Genomic DNA, 10,732 nt, shown 5'->3' on the forward strand with positions numbered 1-10,732 from the left:
TCTCTAAATAAATTTTAAAAAGTGCTATGGATACAGCTTAGCATTCCTTGGGTTAAATCACCCAAAGCTAAATAAATAAACATAAATAAATAAGAACTGTTTATTTCCCACATATATTACATAGTGCCAGTTGAAACTACAATAGAAACTCAGAACACAGTATGAGAGTTGTCAAGCCCAGTTTTGCACATATTAATATTTTGTTAAAGATGAAAATTTTTGGACAAATGATAAACTAAACACAATACAAGAATAACTAGCAAAAACAGATGACCAGAGCAAATACTGTTGTAAAGTAAACTTACACAGAGCATCTAATGTGCATTTACCTGGGAAAAGGCTATTTTCCATCTGTATACTTAATAGTCCCCATTAAATAAAACCAATTTTGACTCTCTATGTCAACATAATAAATAATTAATATACAAAAATAAGTAATTTTTAAATATATAATTTGAGTTAACATAACAGAAATATAAAAGATGGCATGATATCCAGTTTACTGTCTGACTATTGTGATAGATGCACGGACAAAGAGGATCAGATGGATACATGGATGGGCAGCCTGAGAGGTTAAAAAGTAATGATAAATAGGTTGATTTTTAGTATAAAATTGACTCAGATGTAAAATATGAACTTTCTAGAAAGGTGAGGTCTGTGAAGAGTTGAGGCAGAATAGTCTTTGGCAACTTTCAACTTGAGCAAGGATTACCTAAGCCTTTTCTGTTGAATACAGCCGTAAAGTGAGATTTGCCATTTGCCAGAAATTACACCAGTTAAGAATATCACTTTGAATGTTCTAATGTTGCAAGGAATTGATCACATTAAAAAAAAGTTATTTTCTACTAATCCTTCCAGCTGGCCTGGAGATCTGCAATGCATCAGAGCTGCCCCATCAGGCTTGGGATGTGCAGACAGCTCTCTGAGTCTTTGGCAGCTGCCTGTAAATCTGTGCCGAAGGGGGATTGTTTTAAAGTTGCTTTCTCTTTATTTTTGTTGTTGTTTCTCCAAATACTCCTCTGCAGCAGCATCTGCTATCTCAGCTCAGACGGTCCAAACAGATGTGCCATTACCTCATGTGATGAGCAAGTCTCTGAACAAAGCGTCTGCTCCTCCTTGGCAGGTAGTCCTAGACACTTTGTTCAAACCCAGATCGTAAAAATAGGCTGAAGCCACCAGGGGATGGGAACTAATGAGAGTCAATTTTTTTTTTCAAACTTGATGAAGAGGACAATGGACTCCTTCTGAGTTCCCAGATTTATTAGTATTTCCATTTCAGCAAAATGTGCTTTTGACACACCTTTCAAATTATCACTGAATTTATCAAGCCTATTTTATTTGATGTTGATGCTTTTGGTGAAGCAGATCAAGAGATGACTTCAATGTTTCTAAATATATAGTGAGTGTGAAGTATGAACAGTCAAACTCCGGTGACTTCAATCTTTTTGTCTTGATGCAAAAGGTAAGCAACCAAGCAATATCCCAGATACAGATACTGGTGACAAAAATTAGCTTTGCAGTGAAGGTGCTATGTTGTGTATGGAACATTTCTTTACCAGTAAAAAGGTACAGTAAATGAACACAATGGTAATTACTTAAACTGACTTTTGAGAAAATAATCTATTACCAATACTTTTGTCTCCTATTTGGCTGGAAGCTTTTCTACAAAGTTCATCAATATGCTAAAAAGATAAGCCTATTTCCTTACATACTTGGAGGCAGTGTAGTTAGACTTGGCCAATATAGGAGAAAAGGTAATCTCTGCAGGCAACGGTCTACATGTATTATACACATTGTCTAATTTAAATTTTGTATAATCTAATTAAGTTACATATTTTTATTAAAGTAGCTATTATTTGTACAAGTTCATATTAGCAGCAGAGACTACTCAAATTTAGATAAATCTAAACCCAAATTACATTTTCTTTTTACCTTGCCTCAACAAGGCAAATTACTTTTGGAACAGTGCTTAAAATCTTTGACCATTAATGTTTTTCTCCATAAAATGAGATAATGTCATAGACTAAATGAGAAAAGAAACACACACACATCCATAAATGGAAACAACACCCAATTCTGAATATACTCATGTTGCTAGGCACAAAGTTGGCTCAATAATCAATGTATGCTAACCATTTATGTTTTCAAAGCATTTGTAAAGTCTGAGTAACCAGTAAGGGCTTAACACTTATCCATCGTAAGAATTAAAGTACCTGAACTTAAATTGGCAATATAGAAAAAGCATTATTCCCCCAAATATCTTAATGATAGCTTTTCTGGCCAGTTTACTATCAAGTATATAAGATCTTCAGTGTAGACATGTTCCTCTGTTAAGGACTAACTACACTCATCAACAGTGACCTTCATGTTGTCCCCCACATTTGCACATCACCAACACCAGCTTTCAAAATGGCCTTCATATTGACACAGCAGTAATAATTGTTTTCAACACTAAGATTCACTCTAGACATGTAAATGATGGTTGTTGATATGGCAGATAAGTTTTTATTATGTTTCTCTAACATAGTGTTTTTTATCATGAGCTTTTATGCAATTCAGCTGCTACATAACTGAACAATTTATTTAACGGTCTTTCACTGTACCTCCTTTTTTAAACTGATAAAAAATGACATGCTCACATAGAACATTACAAATACCACCTAAAACACAAATAATATTCAATAAATTTTGGAAATTATATGAATATTCTTTTACTTAAATGATACTTGCTTTTCCTATAGATGTGGAAATTTCAAAGCAGAACAATAATCATCTTAAACATTTCTCTGGTGTGAGAAACTGAAAGTGTAAATAAGGACCAAAAGGTATAATAGATAATGTGAAATAGGAAGAAAAGGGGCAAAGGGGAAGGGGAAATGGGAGGGGTAGGGAAAAAGAAAGAAGGAATGGAATTAATATGAGAAAAATAAAAAATGGAATCAAAGTCTTTGTAAATAGGGAGGGATAGAAGAGTTGAAGGGAGGGCAGGGGAAGGGGGAAAAAAATAAGAACCAAGATGGACCATGTAAAGGTGCAAATTTCCAATGATGAATGTCATTATATTGTATACCTAAAATGTACCGATATAATTATTAAAAAATAAAAAAGAGAAAGATATGAACATTTTTAATCAGGCAAAACAGAGACTTACTAGTTTATAAGTTTTAAAGTTATATTCCCATGATAGAAGGTACGAATATCACTGGAAACAAAAGAAAAATCACGAACAGCACCTATATTTGTTGATGAAAAATGTTGCAAAGTTATTTTACTTGGGGACTTTTACCCAGTTCAGGAGTCTTTCAAGAAAATTGGGGTTGGGGCAGAGAAAGAAGGGAAAGAGAGAAGAAGCGAGGGAGCAATAATTAATCTACAAATAAACCCTGTCTTCATATTGGTTTGATGTCTGTCTGACCGAGTGCTTTGAAATGATTTGTAGCTGTGTCTTCTAGAACTTCAGGTAGGCCTGGAGGATGTCTGAGGAAGACATTAGTTTCAGACAATCTTTTTTATAAATTATGATACAATTGAAATCCAAGAAGCTCACTAATTTTCCAAAGGTATTTATTTAAGAAGGGGAACAGTATAGAGATATTTGGTAGAGTGAAGTGATTTCAGGTGGACCTATTTTAAAATTAATTTTAAATCATATATGCATGTTCATAGCATCATTATGGGAGCAAAATGACACAAACAACTAATATCCAGTTTAAATGTAAATTGTTCAACAGATACTACTAACACCCCTGGCATTAAATTAAGAGAAATACAGGGTGGACTCCCCCCACCCCTTTTTCTTAAACTGAAATAACAAGTTACTTATTTAGCTACAGATAACTCTATTCAGTGCCAAAAAAAAAAAAAAAAGAAAGAAAAAGAATGTAAACCCACTGTTTGGGATTTTTTTTTTTCCCCCTTGAAATATCTCTGGGGCAAGTTTTCTTCCACATACAGTAAATAAAATTATTGTAAGAATTTGCCTGTGGCCTGGAGACAATTTAAAACTTCAAGGTCAAAAAAAAAACCAAAAAACTATACAGCCTTCAACCTTATTAAGTATATCTTGTTATCCGTTTTTGAACCACAGTAATGTGCTGAATTATAGCCATGCAGCATAATTACAATTTTTTAAAATGTGCTAGAGCTAAATGATGCTAACCATACAAAGTACAGTACTTGTTTGTAATACAGTTTTTACAATGAATTAGAAACATAAATGGTTCAATCAATCTGTTTCATGATGAATTACCCAATTTAATTTTTGCATTCGAATTACATTCATAGAGATCGAGTTCTAAAAGTAAGAAATTTATTTTAGAAAAAAAGAGGTTTCCCAAAGGAACAGTGTCTTCAACTTTTGGAAGGGATCCCCAGACCTTTCCCAGTGCCAAATGCACATAAAATAGAGAAGAAGGATCTGCATGGGGTGGCAATGAGGGAAAGGCCACGGAGAGGGATTGCAGTGGGGTCAGGTTGGGGGCACCCCAGGAGGCGGGCGTCCCCTGCTGTGTGAATGTCTCTGCGGGGGGCCTGGTGTGTCCAGACCCTTACTCGCTTTCCTCACTCCCCTCTCTCGTCGTCCTCCCTCAACTGGGCTCTACCGGTCCCATTCGAGCCTCCCTTGGTCCTGTGGCACAGGTGGTTCTTGCTGCCCGGCCCCGCTCCGCGCAGACGCCAGGCTTGCTGTCTTCCGGAGGATACTGATAACTTGAGCGGAAGGCAGCTGGGAAGGTACTTCTTCAGAAGAAGGCGGCCTGGGAGGAGAGCTGGGGTTGAGCCCGAACCCACAGAAAAGCATTACCTTCACAATAGACTTAGTCCTGGACACTGTACCCACTGTCGCTGCATCCTAAGTGACCCGGAGCTTCTGGCACCACTGTACATCCTGTGTGAAGCCTTCAAAGCCACCTTCAAAGCAGAGCTCCTAGAGCTGCTTCCTTCATTGCCTGATGATGTTTGGACTGAGCCTAATATTTATGAACCACCGTGGAAGCCTATTTCTTACTGCCTTCTTGGGAATTATTTAGTTAGCCAATTTCTTCTGGAGGCTGTTCTCAAATTTCTGAAAAGCTGAATATCATGAAGTAAAGTGCAGAACTTGAACAAAAATTGTCAAATTATGAACAGAAGAGAAAGGAATCAAAGAAACACGTTCAAAAGATCAAGCAACAAAATATGATTCTCTATGATGAAGCTATTAAATATAATGACAAAAATCAAGATACTTAAAGAAACGAATGAAATTCTAGGTGACACAGCTAAAAGTTTCCGTGTTAGGTTAGAATCTGAGAAAAAACAGAATGTCAAAAATCTGAATTTGATACTGCAAAACAGGAAATCTATAGAGAAGTTAAAGGGTATTATTGCAATGAATGCCTCAGAATTTTCAGAAGTTCAAATTGCCCTGAATGAAGCTAAGCTTACTGAAGAGAAGGTGAAATCTGAATACTACCAGGTTCAAGAAGAAAATGCTAGGTTTAAGAAGAAGAAGAAAGAGCAGCTCTAACAGGAAACTGAAGACTGGAAGAAGTCCCATGCTTAGTTTAGCAAGCAGGTCAAATCCTTCAAGAAGTCTCAGGGAGATCTAGATTTACAAAGATAGAAATATTAGTGCTTTTGGGCAGGTATTTAGCCCAGTGGTTCCGTCGCCTGCCTCACAAGCACAAGGACCCGAGAGTTCAATCCCCAGTACCAAAAAAAAAGAAAAAAAAATTAGTGCTTTGACAAATTATATTACACAGTTGATTTGGTTAGAGTGAGGGTCTGAATTTGAGAGCATGAAGGAGGAAATGAGTCATACATTAGACAATAGAGAAATGGAAGGTGAGTAGAGATGAAAAATAGAATTAAACAAATGATAGCTATATCATACTGCAATACTGTGGTTCAAAAGGATGTAAAACTTTCACAAATTAAACTAAGAACCTCAGTGACCACTAACTGTAACCTGGAAGACCCAATAGAGAAATTAGAAGATGCCTGCAGCTCACTGCAATCTGCTTCCTGACCTGGAGGAAGAGTGCAGAACTCTGCAGCAGAAAGTAGAGATTCTGAATGAATTCTACCAGCAGGAGATGGTTCTGTAAAAGAAAAAGAGTTAAGAAGAATATGAGCTGAGAGAGAGAGAGAGAGAGAGCGCACAGTGGTTGCCAGGTGCTGATGAGAACGTGGTCCAGCCTGGAGAGGAAATAAAAATGTACAAGTGGAGAAGTGAAGAAATGGTGGAAGATTGCTACTCATGAGACAATAGGTCAGGATAACTGGCCCAACTTTCGACCTGCAGAAAAAGCAATAGCTGAAAAAGAAAAGACAAGCTGCTAATTTGAGTCACAAATTACTGGAAATTACCCAAAAGATGGCAATACAGAAAGATGAAACTGTGGTTTTAAAACCAATGCCAGGAAGACCAAATGTGCAAAACCCTCCCTGTAGAGGAGCACTGACCCAGAATGGCTCCTTTGGCCAGTCCCCCTGAGTGGTGGAGGTCCTGACCTTCACTGACTGTGAAACCTTCCTGGGCTACTCTCCACTACATCCAACTTAGGAGACATGCCTGAAAGTGAATTTGGGCCAAGAGATGGGCCTTTAAGGAGTCCTTGGTGATTATTTGAAGGCTCCCCCATGGGAGTCCCTCTACCATCACCACCTGGCTACAGACTCCCACCTCATCTCTGTGGGGCTTCCGAGCCTTGGCTACTTCCTCCAACATCTGGTCCTGGTATGCATCCGCACCCACCACTAGGCTTAAAAGTATATGAACCAGGCATCTCATCTGGAAAACAAGACCTGCCTCTTAACCCTTGGGAGTTATTTACCAGGACACACACCATTTGGTTGCGCAGGCTCAGTTGGCCCGAGAGCATACTTTATTTCTGGTTCCCTGATTACCTATTCCCACCTCTAGTCCCAGAGGATTACCCACCACTACCTGATGCAGGAGGCTTTCTGCCTGCAGGCTCCAGAGAGGACCTTCCTCCTGCTCCTAGAGGTGGCTAAGACTCTTCAAAGGCTTTGAAAGAGAGCCCATAACTGACCTCTGACTTTTAGTCAGAGAGGAGGTGGACTGTGTACCATTCATTATGGCAAAGGTCTTTACTGACTTTGCGTGTCTTTAACAGTAAGCTGCTTAGATAGTCTCCATTCTTGGGGCAATCAATTAAAAGACATTATTTCCCCTCTAAAGATCACTTCTTCAAGTAGACTAACCTTCCAACTTTGAAATGTGCAATGAAGAATACCTGCAATTTCGTTAATGTAGCATTATAATTTCTAAGTGACTTAGAATGTTATAAAAATGAACATTTCGTATGGAAATGTTTGAAGAATATGTACTTCATGTTTCCATTATCCTATTTATAGTGTGTACCAGTTGAATACAGAGCAGTGGTACTTATAAGCTTGATCTCCAACCCCAGCCTCAATATCTAGTCACAAAGACTGTTATGAAAAAATGTTTGCTTGTATATCATAAACTTTATCTCCCCTCTTGCTGATGTCCTTTGTAGCAATAATTCGGAAAAAATATTTATTAACAAAAAGAAAATAGGACATTTCATCTTCCAGATTTCAGACTGATCCCTCTACTTTAGCTCATAATGTTTTTCCCCAATGTAATAATAAAAATATTTAATGCATATATTCTAATATATTATTTATAAAATATAATATTTACATAACAACATTAATATTTATATAATTAATATTCTCATATATACAGAGTCTAAAAAATGTATACACACTTCAGGATAAGAAAAACTTGTATAAATGTTTTACTACTAAATTTACTGAGACATCATGAGATTAATACAAATTACCTTTGGACCCTAAAATTACAAGAGATGCTCAAAGTGGTAGCAATTAGCTTCCAGACATTTATTAGTAAGGCAAAGTGCTGCTTGGGTAACCTTTGTCATTGAGATTGCTTCACATGCACTTTTAATTTCTTCTTTAAGGTCTGGCAGTGTAGTGAGTTTTCTGTGATATATAAAATCCTCTAGGGTCTCCCATATGAGGGTAATGCCATCTGTTGAGAAAACATTATAGTATTTTGTTTTCCTAAAGTGTGCATACATTGTTTTTTGCAAACTCTACATATTAATGCAATGTTCTTTCTCTAAGAATTGCAAATAATTGCAAAATTAGAAAGTTTGATCTTGTATCTTCTCATTATGGGTTAAGTTAAAGATCAAAAATTAAAAAACAAAACCTGACTATTTAAAACAAAAATATGAGGGATTAAAATAATAACAGTATCAGTCATTTCTGAGAAATTTAAAGGAAAAATGTGGGTTAAGTAAAAAGGATAAATACAGTAGGAATGTACAAAAGGGACAAGACCTTGTCCAGAAAATTTAAGGCTTATAATCAAAATTAAGAAAAGGAAAAGGCATGGCTGATAACGTGGAAGACACAGCATAGATATAGGAAAGTTTCTAAACAGTGTATAATAAACTTTGAGAGACAGGCAGCTGCTGAGCTTTGTTTTTTCCTAGTATTTGATGAGAGCAGAAACTTTTCTTTCTCCTTGCAGCTTGATGGTATATCCAAGAAAATATTTTATCATACATTATCATACCAACTACGTCCCTTGCAAACAAGTAAGCAAGACCTTCTAGCCTATTATTTTCCTGCATTCTTTGAATTTTTCTTTCTTTGTCCTCCCTATCACTATACATAATGGTCAGTCATATTCTCCTAATTCTTCTATTTCTGGCATTTTAACATTTTTTTTAAAAAGTTACCAAATTTTTTAATAAAAGTGAACATGGGCTAAGATAAACTTATGGTATAGTAGAACATCAACAACACTTATTCAAATTCTACACAGAGAATTTGGTATGTGGTTGATCCTGGACTACTTATTTAACCTCTTTGAATTTCTTTTCTTTTTTTGTTTTTGTATCGAGGATCAAACTCAGGACCTTGAGCTTGCTAAGCAGGTGCAGTGACACGGAGCTAAACTCCTGGCCCCTCTTTGAACTTCGTAATTAAGAAAATTAGAAAATTAAGGATTCTACTTGAAAGTATACAGAAAGGTCCTAACTAATGTACACCATACTGTGCATATTATACTGTAGTTTCTCAGTAAGCAGTCAGTATTGCTGTTACCACTTCCAACACAAAAATGACCAATAACAAATTTTTCTTGCTCATTTGTGAATAGGAAAAAATAGTAGTTTCGTAGTACACAAAAATTAAGTTGTATAAATCAGTAGCTCCCTATCTTTTGGTATCAGGCACCAGTTTCATGGAAGACATATGTTCCATGAACACAGGAGTAAAGGGTGGGGATTGGGATTAGGAGGGGTGTTAGGGCTTGGGTTCTCATAAGCATGCAACCTGGATCCCTGGCATATGTAGTTGAAAGATTCAGGCTCCCCTGAAAAGCCTAGTGCCACTGCTGATCTGACAGGAGGTGGGGCTCAGGCAGTAATGGGAGCTCTCAGACTGTGAGCACCTCCTGCTGTGCAGCACAGTTCCCAGCAGGCCATGAACTATGTACCAGGGGTTGGGGACCCCCGTTCTAATTTATGTAACATACCTGAAATTATTATGTTCTCATTCAATATGTTTTACCTATATGTACTCTGAACATTGGTTTCCAATTATACTTCTGTGTGAAAAGTTCCTCTAAAAGGGGAAATATGCAAGTAAAATATTTCGCTGTTTCTTCTGTACTCCTTTCTCTTATTCAGCTGATCAAATCAGAGATCCAATATCCCTTGCTTTGTCATCTTCATCAATCAATATTGATTGTACTCATTTAATTGCCAAAAATGGTGATTTTCACATGCAGTTTTCTATTTGGTTTCAACAACTTTTCAATGTAAGCAGGTCCAATTGTTTGCTGAGGCTACTTAGTTACTTTCTTACTGCTGAGATACAACACCCAACATACACAACTTAAAGTAGAAAATGTTTATTTGGCTCGCAGTTTTTACAGGTTTCAGTCCATACTCAGCTGGCTGCAAGACAGGCAAGCATGGCAGAGGGGAATTTCAGAGAGGAACAGCTCATAGCATGGCAGGAAGGAAGCAGAGATGGATTGAGGGAGGTTGAAGGATAGATACCCTTACAGGCCATACAACAGTGACCCATCTCTTCCCACCAGGCTTCACCTCCCAACATCACACCCAGATATAAACCCATTAGTGGACTAATCCAGTGATGAGTATCACACACCCATGATCCAGTGCCTCCCAAAAATCCTACCTATGAGGCATTAATTGAACTTCTAGATATAAACCATAACACTACTGTAACAAATTACCATAGACTTGGTGCCATAAAACAATGGAAATTTATTCTTTCACTATTATAGAAGCCAAAAATCTGAATTAAGGTGTTTGTAGGGCCACATTCACTCTGGAGGTTCTAGGGATAACCCTTATTGCCACTTTCAGCTTTTAGTGGCTTCAGTAATTCATTAGTTTCTGACTTCGGTCTCTGCCTCCTCTTCCACATAAACTTCTTCTCCATATCTGTGTTTCTGTCTCTAATAAGGCCACTCATCATTGTGACCCACCAAGGTAATCCAGGATGATCACATCTAAAATACACATGGAAATTCCAACTAAGGTCACTCACATTCATGATTTGGGATTTAAAACATTTGAGAGGTCAGCATTCCATTTATTACAGCACATCAGGTAATATCATAGAAGATGATTACTGATCCTTATAGAAGTTTTAGGAGTTTTTGTAATATAAGATAAAATGATTAGTAAATGAT

General features: G+C 37.1%; 1 pseudogene; it reads left to right on the forward strand.

Moving 5' to 3' along the window:
* The first annotated feature begins 522 nt into the window (after positions 1-522).
* On the forward strand, positions 523-6,501 carry LOC106010251 (transport and Golgi organization protein 1 homolog pseudogene; annotated as a pseudogene).
* Positions 6,502-10,732: the final 4,231 nt, after the last annotated feature.

This window comes from Heterocephalus glaber, unplaced genomic scaffold, assembly GCF_053883595.1.
Source record: "Heterocephalus glaber isolate CG9 unplaced genomic scaffold, H.glaber_assembly_v1.0 deba00001586, whole genome shotgun sequence".
Taxonomy (NCBI): Eukaryota; Metazoa; Chordata; class Mammalia; order Rodentia; family Bathyergidae; genus Heterocephalus; species Heterocephalus glaber.